This window comes from Medicago sativa, chromosome 8, assembly GCF_051527215.1.
Source record: "Medicago sativa cultivar Bolivia chromosome 8, Bolivia_mono, whole genome shotgun sequence".
NCBI classification, from domain to species: domain Eukaryota; kingdom Viridiplantae; phylum Streptophyta; class Magnoliopsida; order Fabales; family Fabaceae; genus Medicago; species Medicago sativa.
In genome coordinates, this window is record NC_140756.1 from 39,648,990 (window position 1) to 39,670,215 (window position 21,226).

At 34.1% G+C, this 21,226-nt stretch overlaps 1 long non-coding RNA gene across 1 annotated transcript; it reads left to right on the forward strand.

Annotated features, from left to right (window-relative positions):
• Positions 1 to 52: 52 nt before the first annotated feature.
• LOC146899038 (uncharacterized) lies at positions 53 to 585 on the forward strand. The gene is made up of 2 exons (XR_015023276.1): positions 53 to 284; positions 384 to 585. It is a non-coding gene; the product is annotated as an uncharacterized LOC146899038 (long non-coding RNA).
• Positions 586 to 21,226: the final 20,641 nt, after the last annotated feature.

Here is a 21,226-nt window from a genome sequence, read left to right on the forward strand (position 1 = left end):
ACCTCTTTATTAAACATGCTAAAGGGGCAAACAAAATATTTTGATGTACTTAAGAGACATTTAATAATAACTTCTACTTTTAAAAGTTTTTTTTGCAACTCCATAAGCCTTAAAACCTATTTAATGTATAAAAGGAGATGATGAGATTTATAAATTATAAAGTCATAAAACTATATTCCATTTTTCTCACTTGCAAAGGGGAAAAAACATGGCTCAAATTGTCAAGTTTTTTTATGTTATAATTATATTTCTCTCCCTATTTCTTGTTGCAATGAGTGCTGATCGTTAGTAATTTTTTATCCCTTTCAATTTTTCTTACTTACCTCCTATATAATAAATATCACATTTTTATAACATCTTCTTATTCTCTTCTTTCTTTACAGACCAGTTGGAATGTACTACTGATCATGATTGTAGAGAAGTCGAGTGTTTCTTGGATACTTTGGTAGCAAAGTGTTTTGTTAGTTTTGTTTTAGGTCGCTTCCTCTCAAAAGGCATATGTTCATGTGTTTGAGTGATGTGCCCAATTGATTCTATTATAAAATGTCATAAGCTATCATTTATTTATTGTATATTGGTGTTGAAGTTGATTCTTCTTATTATTGGAATATAAATATCTATCAACAATTATCAACAAAGAGAATGTTTAGTAGAGATCTTAAGAAGTTAAAAAGTAAGATTAAATGTATTTATATTTAATATTGTTTAAAAATTAGGATGGATAAGAATACTAATTGTTATTGACTCAAAGTTTATATATTTCATGGAAATTAATAATGCCAAAGTTGTACATGAATTAAAGTGTATGATTTGAGTTTAAGACATTTTTAAATAAGTGTATTAACTTGAAAATTGAAATGCTGAAAAATGTAAAGTGAAACAAATGTAAATATCTTGAAAAGTAAATTTCAATTAAATTTAAAGTGCATAAATGTAATGAATTTGTAAAGTAAATTACATAAATTTAGATGACTCTGAAACGTAAATTATAGAAAACTAAATTGTAGAATACTTAAATCTTGATTTTTTTAATGAAGAGAATGCATTTTTTTCCTTTCGAAAATCAGAGTAAAACTTCTCTTTCAAAAGTATTTTTCAAAAATGATGGCCAGAATAAATGCCACCTTTTATAATCATTTTCGAACAATGAGCTCAACTCGCAATTCATGGACTATGTAAAACAAGAGTCATTACAATAACATCTATTTTTCATAAATAATGTTATAAACAATAGTACTAGTCCAAAAGGAAAAGAAGGATATAGATAAAACTTTACAACAAAATCCTAGTATAATGTTGAACTCTAAAATGGATGACAGGGTACAAAGACCTACAAATGTCATCAAGTCCTACTACTTCTAATCCCCAATAAAGTCATTCACATCCTCAACATATCCATGATTGTCACGTAACTTAAGACTCTAAAAAAAGGTGTTGCAACATCCCAATTTTTAATACTAGTTTATTAGTATTACTATTAGATAGTTTGTTTGATGTTAGTAATTTAATTATTCACATTTATTGGGAGAATAGGTAATGAATAAGTGGATGGGTTAGTTAGTTGTTTAAAGAGTGAGATAAAATAATGTTTATGAAGAAAATAACATTTTTAGCAAGAATAATGAAGTGGGGTGCAAACAATAGTGCATTAGTAAAACTTTGTAGAAATGAAGGTGTAACTAGTAATCTATGTAATGTTTTAATAATTTAAGCAGATGGAGGTGTGAGTAAACATACTGTGGAGTTACAAGAGAATAGTGACCAATTTAGGGTGCGGACAGTAAGCCTGTTGTAAAGATTAAGTGAGAAACAAAACTCAATTGGTGGTTACAAATAGAGAAGAACATTAGAGAACCAGGGTTACGACAAAACAGAAGAAAAAAAGTCGGGGAGAAAAAGCAGAAAACTAGGATTAAGAGGAAAGGAGGCAAAGAGAGAAGAGCTTAGGGAGGAATTCATCAATTCGGCAAAGTAGAGGTAAGGGGGGAGTTATGTTCAACATAAGGGTTGTATACTCATGGATTGATGTTGATGAAAGTTGTTGTTGTTGAGATATTATAATTAAGCAATCAAAGTTAGGGTAATTGATTAGAAAATGTAGTCGTGCAAAAAGTGATGCAATTAGGTAAGTTGTGTGAAAAAGTAGTGTATGGAAGTTAGAATAACCCTAGGTAATGTTTCCTAACAGTTTGGGGATTATAAGAGCTCAAAAAAGGGTATTTCTGGGTAACTTAGGAGCAATCACGTAACTCAAAAACGTAGAACTCGAAAACATCGCAACATTGCGCTGTAGTAAGGGCGCCTAGCTCCCGCAACCCGAGAGCTCGTGCCTCAGGTGACTGTTTCCTAGTCCCTAGCGCCCAGTCTCAGGACAACATGCTGTTTTGCACGTTTGGTACAAGAGGGATCATGTCCGATAGTCCAAAACACTATTTAGGTGTCCAGTAACATATGGTTTGGAGTTTAATTGGTGAGGGAATGAGTAACCAAGAGAATTATCTTTGTTTATGTTAAGATAAAATGAAAATGTGTTAGGATGATTGAGGAATGGTTAGCGTAAGTTAATGGTGAGCCTAAGAAAGAAGTAGATGGAAGAGTATACGGCCAAAATGAACAATTCAAATGGTGAAGTGGTTTAAGATAATTATTATTTAGATGAGTAATAAGAGTAAAATGAATGACGAATGGGGTCTAGGTGTTTAAGATGAATGGAGATACTAGGATAAGCGACAAGATGAAAGTAAATGAAAGCATGAATTAGTTAAAGGAGTATATAACAAGTATAAGAGGGGTATTGGGGTGGAGGATTATGATAGTTGAAGATGCCCAATTAATTTTCTTAAGGTAATAAAGAACCTAATAAAGTTGTTAGATGAAAGTGGGTGGAATTTAGCCTGGGAAAGGCTAGTTTTTTCCCACCATGGGAAAGTTGGGTTTAAACCATTAGATTTAATAGGAACACCAATTTTATCATAGTCTTCCTCCACTATATTTTTTCACATTATCTTCAACCTCCATGACACTGAACTTGACCCACTGCCACCAGCACCGATCACAAATGAAGCCCATCACTTTCATTCTTTCTTTTTCAAATGGAAATAATGTTGACAATAAAAGTTTTATTTTTGGACCAAAACTGAGTTTTTCTTTGATATTGTTAGACAATAATCACTCACAGTCCTTCTTAAATTAATCCAAGGTATCTATGTGAAGATCTGGGTATTTCTTCATCTTTCAACTCCAAATTAATCCACCTCAATGACAACAACAAGAAGTGGAAGTGTGTGTTTGAGGGAGATGGAAAAGAACTGTTAAGATTTGCAGTAAAAGTGTTCTTGTTGATTCCACTCAAGCAACATATTTACTTTTACGGTGTACAATTTGGTAAAGAACATGCAAATTGTGAATTTATTCATGAACACAAACGAAAACCAATTTTTAATTTACAGAAAAAATAGTGACCCATTTGGCATAGAAAATTGAAGTAAAAAATGCAGGAAGAAAAAATATTTATAGCAGTTTGTGAAGATTTGTGTGATTAAGTTGTTGGAATGGTAGTCAGCCAAGGTTTACATGGCGTGTAGTGGTGGTTGAGTGACTCGTGACTCGTGACTCGTGAGAGAGTTATATGGTGGTGGTAATTACTTGTTCTAGTAAAGGAGTGTTCTTGCTGATTCCATTAGAACAAAAATGGTTGTTGTGTTAATTTCAAGCAATTACAATGAAGAGTTCATACCAAAATTGGTGCCGTGGTTTATTGGTGTTGGTTGATGATTGTAAGGTTGAAGACAAAGGGGAAAATATTTAGTGCAGAGAGACTATGATAAAATCAATGTCCCTTTTTAATCTAATGGTCAAGATTTACTTTCCCATTATGGGAAACAACTCCCCTTTCCCATACTAAATCCCACCATGAAAGTGTATAAGATTAAAATGAGCTAAGAGTAGAAATTGGTAGATTAAGATAATGAATGAAGTTGAGTGGTGTGATAAAATGAAATGTAATTGAAAATAGGAAGATGTGTGTTAAGTATTGAATAATGCTAGAAATAACAATAATAGTGACGCAAAATATTGAATTACTTAAAGTTCATAAGAAGAATGTTAATGGTGTAAAGGGTGCGGATATAGGGTGAGTTAAATATTGTAATACAATGATTTTAAGATAGGAATCGAGCAGAGAAGATTAAGACGAATATAAATTAAATTATGGGATGATGGTTTATAATGATAACCGATAATGGGGACTGAAGCCTTAAAATATACTGAAGTTTTGCTCCGAGAATTGACGATGTTATAAACAACAATAATAGAGAGATAAAGACCTTAAGTTAAAATGAATTTAAGACAACGAACTAGGTTATAATGTAGTTGTGACTGAGAGTAAGGGTATTGCCATTATAAATAAGAACGTAGTTAAGTGAGAGAAGTTAATGTTGGATATAGGTTCTAATGAAGAGATTATGTGTGTGTGTGTGTGTAGGGGGACTTATCACGTGAGAATATGTACTTTATGTGAGAATGATAGGAACGAATAGGAGCCCTAAGATTAATAATTAATGGATGATATAAAAAGACTCCTATTAAATAGTACATGTGTCCACACCCACTTTATCATCCATCACATCACTTTTGCTCACACCCACGTTTCATCTTCTCTAATCCATTATCAGTCTTTCTCAAATTTGTGTTACACTTTCAGATTTAAAACACATGTCATTGTAGCACAATTTTATTTTTAACCCACTTTAAGATTTAAATCTGTGTTAGCCTTTAATATGTTATTTTTTTAACTCATAAAACACAATTTTATTTTTAATTTTAATTTAATTTTTAACTACACCACCATTGAAGCAGTACTGAAGAAGATATGAATGCAATGGAAGAAGAACATTTATAACTAACATAATTATTTTTAATTCTCAATCAATTTTTCTTCTCAAATACCGACTCTAACCCTTATCAAATTAAACAGAAAATTTAAATTCTTAATCAACTACACCCTGTTGTACGCCGACAACGACGATTATGTCCGATTTGCTCACACAGGCGACCATAAGGTGATGATGAGAGAGACGTAGAGAAAGTCGGTGTCCCCCCTATGGTGGGAGGTTGGGTGCGCCGCCAAATTTAGTGTGTGAAGGGGTTGACGACTATCCTATGATGGTAGAAGGTTGGGTCACTGGATCTGGTGGTGAAAGGTGAGGAGAAGAGGAATGTTTTAAGGAGATATGAAGACGAATGGATGAAAGCATGTGGTTAACGTGAGAAGAAGATGGATGAAAGCGTGGCGGCTAAGAAAAATCTATCACATGACTTGCACATGACTTACTTAAGGTGTATGTTATAATCTCTGATGTGTTCCTTTTAATCTAATGGCTCATATTGCGCTCCTACTATTCTCACACAAAATACTCATTCTCATTTGATATGCCATATATATATATATATGACGTTGAAATAATGATGATAAAATACTATTGTATAATGATGAGGAAATATTGCTATATGACGCTAAATAATGACGAGATACAATGTCTCTTATGACAATAAGTAATAACGAGATATATCTTGTTTTTAAATGATGTGTTTGATGAGATAAATTCTATTGTCATGTAAATTATTGATGATGTGTTAATGTGTATTATTTAGTGAGTCTTTCCTCATGCATCATATCATATCCAGGACAATGACGAGTGTATGTTCAGTAACACAACTCTGACATACAAATAATGACGAGTAGAAATTGTACCACATGCATATAGGTAATAAGGATGAATGAATTACATCTTCTCATGTACGTGTTGATGTGCTAAACTTGATGTTGATGTGAATGATATGTGCATTATTGGTGTTTTTGAAATTGGTGATGTTGTGAATCATGTATGATGAACTACTTGCAAAGGTGTTGATGTGTTATTTGATGTGGTGTATTGATAGTCTATTTGATGTTATGTATTGATGTGATTACTAGATGATATGATTATGGAAGCGATGATTAATTAATGAAGTGAATAATGTGTATATATATGATTGGTGATGTTTTTTGTATTTAATCTCTGAGTTTATTTGTAACACCCTAAACCCTTAAAGTGATAAATCACACAAATAATCCAATCATACAAAGGATTTATATGCTACTTCTTCTTTAAGTCCAAACATGCATAAATAATTTTTCAAAACATCGCAATGGAATAATATCATAACATCTCACCAATAGCTAAATGAAATCTCCAAGTTGCCATGTCACATATATCATAATACATCACCAAAATATATTTGAAATCTCAACATATTGAGTGATAAAATCTCATCAACTCATAAAAACATAAACAACAGATAGACATCCTAATCAGAGCCTGATACACTAAGACTCTGGAAGCAAAAGATGAGGCTGCTCCAAAGCTAGCCTCCAACATACTCACAAGGAAAGCAAAACAACTAATCATGCACACCGTCTACCCATCCATACAAAATAAGGTATGCAGTCAACCAAATGACCACTGGGCGTTAGATAACATTCAACAATTAAAATATAATCAAATTAAAGTAAATGACATAATTAATTCCAAATAATTAAATAACACCTCATGAAGTTATGCACAACATCACAACATCACTATTAAACATCAAGCATACAAGCATAGTAATAAAACAAGTACACTTTCACCTCTTCACATATTCACCAATTTTCACCAAAGCACATAATTCATTGGGTTCACCAATGCACATAAATCACCAAGGTTCACCAAGCACATAACCAATTATCAAATGTATGTTATGCATCTAGACACGACTCTATATGCACGTGGTACCGATCACCTTCACTTGATACAACCGTATCATAATCACCGTCGTTGAATACAAAGTATTCTAGTCAACGTCGTTGGATACAAAGTATCATAATCATCGTCGTTGGATATAAATATCCTACTTATGAATGCATGAACATATGACTCCATAATGCATAAGTTCATACAACAAGTCACCAATTCTAAGATTACTAAAATATCCATTCTTAACAAATGACCAAAATACCCCTTAGTCTAAAAATGACTAAAATACCCTTCTAGGCCAAAAATCCACTAATCCCAAATAAAATACACAAAAGGACAATTAATCACACATAAACACATAGAAACAAATATAATAAATAATAAAAATAATTCTAGAGATAAACGGGTTGTTACATTATTCATTATGTTTATGCAATCTTCTTATTTGGATATATACACACCCCGATGGCAGATTGGACGCTTGTGCTCTTGTCTGGTACAAATATTCAAGACAATGATCTTTAGACGCTGTGCGCTTGGAATATGACGAGGATCCCTTCTTTTCATTAGGAGTTCTATAACACTGGGGAATTGGGATTTAATTTACTTTCAAAACTTTAATGTAGAGATTATTGTTCTTGAAAATTAGTTGTTTTGTTTAGCTGATATGATTAAACTTTGAAACTAATTATGTTGCACTATTTTTAATTGAATTGATGTGTATTTAATGAGGAGAATGTGTGACACCCTTGAATGATTAAATGCTATTTGTATTTTTAATTTAGAAAAAAACTTTTGGGGTTAGGGTGTTACATAGTTGGTATCAGAGCAGGTCGGTCCAGTCAGACTAAGTTATAACCATTATAATCCCCTTGTATGCGACAAGTATGTGAGTACTGTTGATAATCGTTTTTCATTTTAATAGATGATATCTTGGTGTACTCGATGTGTGATGAAGAGCGTGTAAAGCATCTATGATTTGTATTGCAGAACTTGCAAGAGAAGAAGTTATCTGCTAAGATGTCGATATGTGAGTTTTGGTTGCGAGAAGTGAATTTTCTTGGACATGCGATACCTACTAGTGGGAATGAGCAAAGCGGGGGAGAAACACTGTGTTTCAAGTGTGGGAAAATGGGCACCGTGCACACGAATGCATGAGTAAAGATGTAATTTGTTACAACTGTGGAGAACCTGATCACATTAGTACTAAGTGCCAGAAAGCAAAGAAGGCGCAGTCTGAAAGAAATGTAGTAGCTATGAGAAATTACATAAGGGGATGTTTGTTTCATTGATGAGAAATGTTTTCCCAAGAATAATGTTCTCAAGAATGGAGAACTGTAATCTTAATTCGGCGTATTTTTGAAGAAAAAGAAGTGTCTGGTTGATATTTACCATTTATGAGATTATTTGTAAACTTTTTTTTTATAAGCCAAGAGATAGGTGAGACATCAAGATGAGTCTGAAAGACACATACCCTCCTCCTTTGCTGCCTACTCATAATATGTTATTAAAAAAGGAAAAATTAGATACATGGTGGGTTGGCGGGGACAAACCAATACCCTAAAAAAAGAAAAGAAGAAAAAAACAACGAAAAAAAAGAGAAAGTAAACAAAAATGTCCCAAGAAGAAACAAGTGCTTATCCATCCAATATTCATGTGGCAGATCCAAGAGTCAAATCCATACTTGCACATGTGTTTGTTGTTATGTCTGAATGATGAAATCTTCCAACCATTGAGAAAGCCGCAAGATTTCCAGTTTCATATTAACTATTCCACTTGCCCATACCACACTCATATCATTATACGAATCAAAAGAGAACTCATATAAAACCCAACCAAGAGAGATCATACTCCATGGGCTGGCAATTTTCCAAATTGTCGATAGTTTAACTCATAAATCTTTTGCAGTGTATGGCTTATCTCCTTTTTTTCAAAGCAAGTCTTCCATGTAAACTCCTTTTGCAAGCTTCAATGTCTTTGATGTATACTTCTTGTGTAATTTTGATACATATTGATTCTCCTTTGATCGAAGGCAATGGTAACGGCTCGAATATAAAAATATCCTTTGGCAAAAGCACTTGGGAAAACAAACAGATAGTCTTTTGCAATGGGACTAACTGTTTGTCTATTACTACACATGGCTAGGAGAAGAAGGCCATCCCTTGTTTTCGGTCTCAACACGCACAACAACAAAATCTCGCACATAAATTCAATTGTCCTATCAACTAGTGTAACAATTGTTAACAACAGTACAAGAGTTATAACAATTGAATCGATTGGATATGAGCACCAAGTGAACAGTTTTGGAGAGCTTGTGAAAGAATTGACAATAAGAAGCAATAATTCACTTACAAAATTTTATGATATACTACCAAATTGAAAACTAATTTAGTGAGAAGACACTTTCTGGTCACACATCACCCACCAAGTACCTCAAGGCAATTGTAGTAAACAAAAAAGTGATTGCAAGATGAATCTAATTGATCGAAAAGGCATACAAATGATCGGTGCAACGACGCCCATGCTAGGAAACCCTAGCAGATCATTTTATCATTATTCTCATTTGTAACCATGGATAGTTACTTTGTGGAAACTTAAACATTATTTACATCTTCATGGGAATATTTTATTCACATCCATTTTCTTGACAATAAAAGCATCACTACAACATAAATGACATTTCACATCGGTGGAAATTGACCTTTCACGTCGGGTCCCAGCCGATGTCCCTAAAGGCGAGGTTATATGTTCGTAACATTTCAGATTTGACCTCCTCTTTTCTTCTTCGTCACACCACCACCATGCCTTCTTCGTCAGTGTTGTTGTTAGTCGCTAGTTTGAGTGAGGGAAAGAGGAACGATGTGAGAGAGGAAATGGACAAACACCTATAGAGAGAGAACACAACCCAGATCGGAACTCATAGAGAGAGGAGGAGGCTGACTTGAACAACGGAGGTCGATTTAAAACGACGACGGCCGATTGAGACTTTTGGTTGAGTTTTTCTTGAGTGATTGAGATCTTAGGGTTACTATGTTAAAAAACGTGAAATGTGTTCTAAGTGAGAGAAAGAAAAAAACTATCTGTAATCAAAAGTATGTTTTTCCCTCAGGTACGCTAGCATTTATGAGAAACATGTGTTATGTAAAGTTCATTAATATTGAAATTGCCACCACGTTGATCTTTCCCCCGGCATTAGTTTCACTATTGTGAAATGTCTTTGGCATTTATTTTTTAAAGCATTAAGTCCCTAGCAATCCATACACAATTAGCCCAATGTTTACTTAGGAACCAAGGAACAACAAATTTATGTTTTAAAGCATTGACTACAAATCGTTAGTCAATCTCAATCCAAAGGTTGCTCCAGTTTAGCTTTATAGCATTTTCAACTGCAAGTATGAAATCATAGATTTCAGCAATGTATGCAACTGTTATACAATTATTTTGCACAAAACCTCCCTGAAAATCCGAGTGACATCCCATGAAGATAACACCAATAGCAGAAGAACATGAAGGGCCAAAAGCTGAACTATTTATGTTATCTTTGATCCAACCCAAATTAGGTGGAGTCCATCTCTCTTATTTTACCGCTGAACATCAGATAGGCTTGGTTTAAACTCCAAGAAAACTAGTAACTGTAAAGTCCCTCATAGATAGAGTCCCACAACTTGTAGCTTGAGAACTACTAAGCTTGACCTCAACAAGAATTTGATGGATAAGGCATTGAACTGATGGTTGTTAGTTCTGGAATCTCCTAGCATTTCTTTCAATCCAAATTTTCCAAATAATGTGAAGAATAAGGCTTTGTTTGCGAGTTTGAAGGGGAGGGAAAGAAAATGCTTTAAGGGGAGATAAATATAGGGGAAAATTGAGAAATCTTTTACATTTTTTGAAAGAATATTTTTTTAAAGAGTGATAAATTAATACTTATGATTAATATATTTTTAATTTTAAGAATATTATAACAACATAGATTAAATTTGAAGAACTCATATAAACCCTCCTAAACCCCCCAAAACCCTCCTCCAATACAATTTTTCAGTTCCCCAAATGAGGAGGGTATTATATTGGCTTAATAGCAGTTTTAGCCCCCTAACGTTCCCAAAGTTGCGATTTTGGCCCCTTAAGAAAAAAACTACAAAACCGCCCCCTAAGTTTTGCACATGTGATAGTTTTGGCCCCCAAGGCCAATTTTGACTCGGTCTACGCTGACGTGGCATCTTAAGTGAGGTGCCAAGTGTTATTTTTTAAATTTTTTTTGGCCTTGGGGGTCCAAGACTGCTACAGTTGCAAAACTTAAGGGGCGGTTTTGTAGGTTTTTTTTCTTGGGGGCCAAAATCGCAACTTCGTGAAAGTTAAGGGGAGAAAACTGCTATTAAGTCTTTTATATTTTGAAGAAAAATAAGCCCCCTAAAGCCCTCCTCCCAATATTATTTATTTGTTTCACTTACTCCTTTTTTTTTCTTCCAAACCATCCCCTCCCTTCCCCTTCAAACTTGCAATCAAAGCCTAAAAGTTCTATCCAAGCATTGAACATGTTTTCCATAGTTATTTATAACAGCCTGAATAGACGATTCTAGAATATCATTTATATTTGATACTAGATAACTGGAAATTTTAGAGTCGAAATACAATGGAAATTAAAACTTGTCTCAATCACTCACACAAGATATAAATTATAGTTGATTACATGAAACAAGTTTTATCAGTGATGAAGATAAAATAAATATAGCCGCTACTCTAGTCTTTATCCTCTAAGCTACTAGTATCTCCATAAGCAACACTTATTTATCTTTAACTTGAAATACAAATAGTGTGGGGTGAGACCTACTTGCTTCAGTGGATTTCTACTACACTATAAATGGCCTAAGGTCCTTTTAATCCTAAACAATGTATATTTATACTAATTTTCATACAGTAACATGGTAAGTAAACAATTCCCATAAAGTATAATTGATGTTCCAGGGAAAATGATTCGGGAATAATTAATGTTGAACAATCAACTATTATCCTGTCTATTTTACAAACAATATTAGATGTGAGACGTACTCAATATTGCCTATGTTGACAACACTTTGTCCTTCAGACATATAAGTATTTGTCTGAAGGATATGATGACAAGTTAATAAAAGGAATCATGGATCATAGTGTTGTCAACATAGGCGGTACTGATTTAGTACTTGGAATTCTTCTATGAAAATAGTCATTTTGTCTAACATTCACATTCAGGGGAAATTTAATTTAAACTCTTCGTTTAAATTATGTTCCATAATATAAAATGACTATTTTCATAGAAGAATTCCAAGTAGTAATTATCTCTTAACATGATTTCTAAATAACTTTAGATCCCTAGGCATATATAATTTAAATGCATTGAGAAAAACTAATTTCTACTCACAATTTTAAAAATATATCTAACTAAAATCGGAGCCTTACAGAAACCCACCTCAAAGTTGATTCCACCTCGAAATTGACCTCGTCTTTATTATTCCAATTCAAGCACCGTAGCAAAAACTATTGCACGAACATTTCGGTGAAACCATCAACAATTTCGATCATCATCAATTTCGATAATTCATTTTCAACATTTTGGTGAAACCAACAACAATTCAGCACTAGAAAACTCGGATTTAGCGACGGCAAGATTTTGTCGCAAAAGAGGCTAAATTCCGTAGCAAACATCTTTCTGACGGATTTTGCGACGCAGCCGTCGCAATAATGGGGCGGAAAAAATTAGCGAGGGAAAATCAAATCCGTCACTCATTGCGGCGGTTTTAATGGGGTCGCAAACCTTAAAAACGTAACTAAACCTCTAATAATATTGATATTTGAAACCCAGTTTTCCGTCACAAATTACTGACGCAATAAATATCCGTCACAAATTTCTGAGGGAGAAAACCGTTGCAAATTTCTGAGAGATTACTTCCCGTCGCTAAATTTCTGGGAATTTTGATAGCGTTGACTCTAAGGCCGACGCTAATTTGCAGAACAAAAATTTTGTGTTTTTGATTTTCCGTCGCAAGTAACAATTTTTTTTTTTTGCCTTCAAATTAGTTTATGAAATTTCTCAATTCTATCTCAAAACACTGTTGGAATATAAGACAAAGTGAACCACAAATATCAAAACTTTTAAGAAAACAAAATACGATAAAAATAACGTTAATATTTGATTAAAAACCTTTTTGGCTGCGTTCACAAGAATCACACTACTTATCTTTTGCATTAAAATATGTTGAAATAATTACTAAATTGTATAATAAAATTTACTTGAAACTAAAAGTTATAGTCAAATTCTCAAAATAATATGATAAATAATCAAGTATGTGGACACAGATGTTGATCCTAACTCGAAGGATGAGGTCGATATGGAGGTAGATGTGAATGGCCTTGTGCAAAAGACTCCATGAATTTCTAGAACTGCTCCCGGAGCAAACGTGAATCCTCCTGTGACTGCTCTTGTAATATCCCGCCTGTCAGTATTGGAATATTACCAGTCAATCGTGCCAGAGGATTAATATTTCGGAAAGAAGTTTGCCATAATTATTTATTATGAGATGTCAGCTTAATACGGATAAAGTATCAGTGTCGTATTTAACACGTTTAAGGCAAGGGTATAATGGTATTTGCACCCAAAAGGGGTATTTAAGTGGTATTGGCCCAAAATAATTCATTTGGGATTGCTCTTTCTCTCTCTAGGTTTGGAACAAGAGAGTTTTCTCTTCCTTCTCTCTAGAGGGGCGCCCTCTCCTCTCAATCTTCTTCCTCTCAAAGTTTGTAAGTTTGTGCAATTGATGAGTGAGCTTGAATCATGGTGTCTTAGCAAGCAAATAACAACTAGAAAGAATGGATGGAAGCTTTGATTTGGTCGGTTTTAGCAAGAGAGTCAAAATAGGGTTTGATCATAGGGAGCTTGAAGCATGGAGATATTGCAAGAAACCTGTTATGGTGAGTTCTTTAGCTAGTTCTCCTACCTTTGGGTTGTGCAATTCTTGTGAGAAAACATGAATTTTGCTAAGTTATGTTAGTTGTGAAAATTAGGGTTTTAGTACCCCTTTGTACCATTTATGATCAAGACATGTTAATGATGCCATGTATTCCATTTCTAACTGTTTTTATGTGTTCTGGAAGTGCCAGGTACCTTATGATGCTTGAAATTGAGGTTTTTTTTTTTTTTTTTTTATGCAAAATCACGTTTTCTGCAGAATTCTGGACTGCTACAGTTCGCCAGGCGAGCTAGAGCTCTCCATGGTGAGCTGGGGATCAGTGCTCTCTCGAGTAGCTCGCCATGGCGAAAAATTTCGCCTGGTGAAGAGATATTTGGCCAGGCGAAATTGACTGCAAATCATGTGTTGTCAATTCATTTTGTGGCCTGCATGGGCTATCTGAGGCTCGATCTTGCAGTATCTTATTAAACTACGAAACCCCTCAATTCCAAGTGCCTAAAGTACAATTCCAAATATGGTTTTAATTAATGGAAAGGAATGGTAAATCATTAACAATGATTGTTGATAGATGATACGCAAGAGCGAATGTTATGCAATATGTTAGGGCAGTGATGAACTAAGAAGGGGAATGAAAGTAGAGCCTTGACATAGCTTGTCAAGAGCTAGAATAGTTAGTAAAGAAATAGAATGCTATGCATAGTGATATGCTAGATAAGACGTGAGGTGATGTAGAGTATTATCTTCGCATAGGAGCTAAGTGACCATACGAGTACGGCAAGACGTGAATGGATGAGACATCTATTCACAAAGTAAGTTAAGCAAGCATATATTTTACCTCTAGTGGGATCGTTTAAGGATCCGAGGTAAAAGAGATAGTATGAATAGGTTTAACCTTCATACATGCATAATACTAAGACTTTTAAAGAAGTAAGTGTCATGTCTCTTGCTATCCACATTAGGTTGGATACAAGGGGTTCTCATGATGAGAACGGTTAAGCCGTAAGCGAGCCGCATGTCACTGAGTAAGCAAGAGTAGGTGTCGTGTCTTTTGTATTCCTTCCAAGGTTGGATACAAGAGGTTCTCCAAGGGGAACGGGATAAGCCGTAAGGGACCCGCACCCCACTGAGCGAGTCCGGTGTGCCTTAGCTGGGATTTTCACCGGTAGTAAGGGATTAACTTCTGGGGTTACTCCACCCGGGACTAATCCGTAAAATGAACTCAGATAATGTTTGTTTGTTAAATGCTAACATAATCAATGAATCTGACTATGCATATTTATTAGACATGTATATGTTATTTCATAGAGCCTTGACGTAGATCGTCAAGAACTGGTAAGATAGCATGAATCACTTTTTGTGATAAGATATGATATGTTGTTAGATACAACGTATTCAAGCAGGTAGAAGCAAGTAAAGAAAGATATGCCGGTGACGATCTTAGGTTTCCCCTAATCGTCCGGTTTAGAATCATGTCATGATTATGTTATGCTTAGGCCTCGATACGTAGAGCGTATTCTTGGCATTGCAGTTTTAGATTCCCCTTGACCGCCATGACACGTATAAGAAGTGAAGCCTACAACAAGTTAAGAAGTACCTATGACGGGTCTAGTATGCACGACCGTCTAGGAAAGCAAGTCCCCACACACGTATAATCCACCGTCAGGTTGTATTGTAGACACGTGGTGACCGTAGGTTTTCCCCGAGGTTACCTATAACCTAGGATTAGTTGGAACTCACTGAGACATCATTATGTCTCATCCCAATCCTTATTTGTTTCAGATATCAGGATGGTTTAGCAAGCTAGTAGCCGAAGGGATGTTGCAGCAAGAGTTCGTTCGTACCCGCTGCAGGATGATATGGATATTCAAGGACGCATTTATTATACTTTAGAAAAGTTGAGTTGTATATCATTGTACGAACACATTTGTTGTATAAGAAATTAATTCGAAGTTTTATTGTTGTAAATTTTAATGTATCCAGTACTAAACTTAACGCAAATGCTAAACTTTCTAGATACGTTTAGTGTGGGTGTTACAGCTCTTGAACTAAATGTGACTCCTCCTGTGATGCACGAATCATATGGCGAGATGCCGTCAGATGATCTAGATGAAGAAGGCTTGTATTTTCTTGCCTCTGCTCCCAAACCATATATGCGTCATGTTTGAGTCAGTTTTCTATAGTACAAAATAAATAGATTAGTATTATTATTAATTTAAATTACAATGCTTTACCTACAAATATAGTTTGTTTACTTACTAATCATTTAGAATGCTCGGTTGTTGGAATTGACCCACAAGTGTGCAATGGACCATCAAAGGATCTTCTATTTTGCTTATTAACTTCTTCCTTGTCCTTCCATTTACTATCCTCCCAATTTTGTTCCAATTTTTCATGCAATTCAACAGGGATGCATTCCTCTGTCTATTCCTTTTCGTACCCGATACATTGTATTATAATACCCATCAGATTCCTTGTGATGATACGTCTTCTTTATGGCTTGCTCATGCTCAGGAAGCCACTTATATATATCCTCCCGGTGGATAACTGAAGCAACCGAAAAAATGCTAATGATTTTAAGCAATTGTTATTTTTATTTTATTTTAGATTCTCATTTTTTTTTTGAAAATATCTAACAAAGTGGTATAAAAGTGATTATTAATTGATTATTAATTGAATTAGACTAAAACTAATCCTACAAGCACTGCAACTAAATTCAATGGTCAACAACAATGAGTTCAATGACTAAATAATCAATGCAAAAAGAAGTTTCAAAGATACAAACATACCCATTCCAAATGCCCCGGTAGCATAAATTATATTGATCTCATCTTTGATCCATTGCCTTTGAACACAAGCACGTTGATCAGAATCATGCTCCCATGATAAAATGCACATTTATGCCCACATTTCTAAACAACAAGCCACACAATTAGATTCCATCTTCGCATTTACACAAGGCTAAAAGTGCAGGAGGTCACGAGAGTGCAGTCATGGTTTATCAGATCTCATAGCAGATTGAGACCATGAAACACAAACAACAAAGCATGATAAAAAGGGGAAGATAAAGAAAGAAGAGCATGAACACAAGAAAATACCAACCATTAATTTTTCAGTGACCTTTTCACAGTCCATTCGTAAAAGACAATAGATGATGCCGCATTCGTCAAAATGATTTTCCCCGGTAAATTTAGCATTATCCTCCAAACACATTTTGGCCTTGGGGACAACATAATACCTGCAATGTTCAAATCAGACATGATTCATCCATTCAAACTATATTAAATTATTAATAAAAAGTTGGTACTTGTTTAACACCATAAATTTGGGCAATTATAACTATGCCGAAAAACAACGCAGTTAACAAGACTTAGTGCTTGCACAACATTTTCTTTTACACTAGCTGTTGCTATTAAAGCTAAAATAGTAGTATTGTATTTGGGATTTTCTTTTTCAATACACCAAGTCCCTGGGAGAATTAAAGAATCTATTAAAGTTCAAACAATATATCACATGAAATTGAATCGAGTTGAAGGGATAAAAGCTCCAACCTGATAATCTGGTCTAAAATCATGCCCCCATTGACTCACACAGTGAGCCTCATCAATTACAAAACAAAAGCATTATGAAATGAAAAAAGATTCTTCTTAAGTGAAAATCTATTTATACCAAGACAAATATGTTTCAAAGAATAAGCAGCTATCAACAATGGCATTTACTTGGCAACCTTTTCAGGAGTCACATATAACAACTTGTATTTACAGTAATCAGAATTAAGTTCTCAAAGGATCTACTGCTATATATTCAGCCCATTCCAAATTTGCACTTAAATAAGCAACAAGTATCCTTCCAAAAATCCAACTACACATGCTTAGAGAAGATCGTTAATGTAAAGTTCTAACACAATAAGGGATTATGAAATTTATTCCTAAAACAAATCAAAGGCCGAGTAGATGAATTGGAGATTTAAGCCATTTCTATGAATTGACAAACTTAGATGAACGAATTAATAGAGAAAGAGAACATCTTTGATGAACGAATCTATGGTTTAAATAGATAGAGAGCCAGAAGAAAATATAATGAAGAGATGTTACCTTCGATTGCAAAGAGCAGGGTGGCTTTGCCGAGGAGAATTGTGAACATGATGAGCTTCCCACCGAGACCTCTGAACTCAAACTCCAAATCTGATCCCTGGAGCGCCAAAGGATAAGAGTTTAAACAAATGTAATCATTGCTGCTCCTATCGTAATGGCATAAAAAAAAACTAAGATTTAATATGAATAATGTAGCCATGTAATTAGTATGATTAATGAATTTAATATCAACAAAGCAAACTAAGACACAAAGGAAATTTCTTAAATCAATTATGAATTTAAATAAGCTTTGGCTTTGTTCACATCAATATAAAGGGCTCATCTTATAATAATATCATTTCTCTTCATGCTAGAGAACAAAACCAACTGAAAAATAGTACATGTATTAACATAGAATCACATATATACCTCGGAAAAGAACATTTCATATTCATTTGATCCCTGAAAAATCGGTAGAATTAAAATATTACACTCCCTCATTCTATTATTCTTGTCACTGTTATTTTCTTACCAAAGTAAAAAAAAAAGCCAAAAACAAACCTTTTGCAAATATGTGGCAGGTAGAGTTGCTTCCAGACTTCTCAAGACGATGCCAAAATTGTGCTAAAAAGTAACAAAAGAATGAAGGAGACTATAAGAATGTGCATAAAAAGAAGATCATCATAATGCCTAATTCTCAAAGTTCAGACCAATCTCACAGACCAACAAAGCACATTTGTTTAAAAAATCTGCATGTATTTGAAATAAAAAAAAATAATTAAAAATAAATTGCTGATCGCATTATGGTTTAAACTTAGAAGATGACCTATTCAAAATTTTAAACCTGCCATCATTATCATTATCAAATGAATGATCTACAATCTAGCTTTAGATGCCATTATAATCATCAAGCAAGCAAACATCAATAATAAGGACAAAAACAAAGATGGGATAACCAAAATAAACAACAAACGTAGCACTAATTATTAGTGTCCCATTGCATCTAAAGTCACTAAAGAGCTACATTTTTAACGATTCATGGTTGGTTCTCTTTTATTTGTGCATAAGTTTGTTTATAGCTGAACTTTAGGCTGCATAAAAGTTACCAAGGCTGGTAAAATACCTAGACTTTGATTGAAAAATTTGATTTGATTTTAAATGAATGCAATGTTGTTCCAAGAAAAAATATATTAAACAGGGAAGGGAACTTTCTTTTAATGGTAAAAGGGAGGCTAATAATCACTTATCACAACACTGCACAATGAAGGAATCTGATAAGAGGGTATCACGTTGTGTATTTCATGCTTGTTTCCTATAAGGGCAAACAGAAGTAACTTCAGCTGCTAACCTAAACCAAAAACCAAAAACACGACCTTTCCCCTAACAGACATGGCAGCAGACCACAAAAACAGCTCCAGCGGCTAACAGCAGCAGCAGCAGACATAAGCTTTCTAATTTATACTACTTGCCGGTTTTCTTTAGTAATGGCTATAAGCTTGTGTACAAATTCATCAAATCTTGCAAAACATCTCATGGACATGTCACAACTCACAAGCCTCACAAGTGCTTAAGATGGGAGATAAACTCAAATAAGTCTATTAAATTAAGGTTCCTATTTAGTTTTCTTCTCACAGACACACGAAGGAAAAAAAGACAACACATAAAAGGTTATCAAACTCAAAATCATAACCTCAATACAGTAATACTAAGTGATCACTACCAGAATCCGCTATTTTAATTTGGTCCCATAGTTCTATAACTTATTATAAAATAAATAAAACAAATTAAATAAAATAATAGATAGAAGATAGATCATGTGAATCGCACATAAGTTAAAGTATATCAAAATTCAATGGTTGAATGAATCAACAGATATAAAACTAATACCTGTTGTGTTGTGCAAAGAGATGACGACTGAACACGGTTTCACAGCGACAATGAGAGTTGACGGTCTTCGGCGAAAGTGAGACGAAAGGAGTTGAGAAGGGTTTTCCCAACGCTAGAGATCACAAGAATCCCATCAAAAATAGCTCTGCATTCTTGTCATCTCTTTCAGTTCTATTTCCTACAAGTAATAGAATCCAATTAATTCAAAATATAATCAAATATCCAATTCAACACCTTATACAGTAAGCAAAACACTAATCACAACACCATATACTCCGCGGGTACTGGTACTCGTATGGCACTCGTACTGTACGCACCCATGATGTACCAATTTTGTTTTTTTTTTTGTTTTTAAACCTTGGTACGGTTACGGTACGACGGTGGTACTCTCAGGGTACGCATAACCGTTTTTCTTGAGAAAATGAAGTTTTCCATTTAAAATTAAATGTGAAGGAAAAGGAAATAATGCAACTTGGAACTGCAACTATTGCAATATATCATACAAGGGTTCTTATTTTAGAATAAGATGTCATTTGCTCCTAGAAAAGAAAAAGGGATAGCTATTTGTCCAAAAGTGACGAATGAATATCTTGCTGAGATGAAAGAACTTGATTGCTAATGAAAAAACAAATCCAGTACAAGAAGTTCCTTTTCCTACTGGAACTACAAGTTTGAATCCACTGGTTGAGCAATATAATTTCCTCATGCTATGTTATTTTAAATTAACTTTTTTTATCCTAACGTACCCGTACCTTTGTTTTTTGAGAAATGCCGTATCCCGTACCCGCACCCGTACCGGGTACCGCACCCGCACCCGTGCAACACAGATCACAACAAACATATCAAGCAAATTGAAATATTAAAATCAAAACCCATATAAGAATGATTATCAAATTTCAATCCTAGCACTTACATCATCACTTTCAAACACAAAAAACTATATAAAAAAAAAAAAAATCAAACCTTTATCAGAATTTTCCAATACCCAAAAATCAAACTGTTATCAGAATTTTCCAATACCCATATAACAATAATTTCATACAGTCTTCAAATAACAACTTAATCATTCGAATGTGAGAGAGCTATAAAAAAATGTACCTTTAAAGTGAAAAAAGAGTAGAATCAATGGTGAAGGAGGTGAAGTGAACTGACGATAGTGGTGAAGTATGTGAGATGGGATAATAAATAGTTAATGATATTCTTGGAAAAAGCAAAATAATTATATAAAATGTAACAATTTTTATTTTCGGAAAATATCATATGTGTGAACATCATTCCACAATATCTTTCAAAATTACCAATCAAAGGTTGCGCATATATATATATATATATATATATATATATATATATATATATATATATATATATATATATATATATATATACATGGTATTACATCAGCTAACATTATGTAAGTTTCTGACTCTTAGAAGCTTGAGTATATGATGTAAATCCATGAGAAGATAACCCAAGTTGTACATTGTGTAGCTCTAATCAAAAGTCTTCCATGCCAGACCATTAGACGAATGTTGTTGTAGTTCATACAAACCTT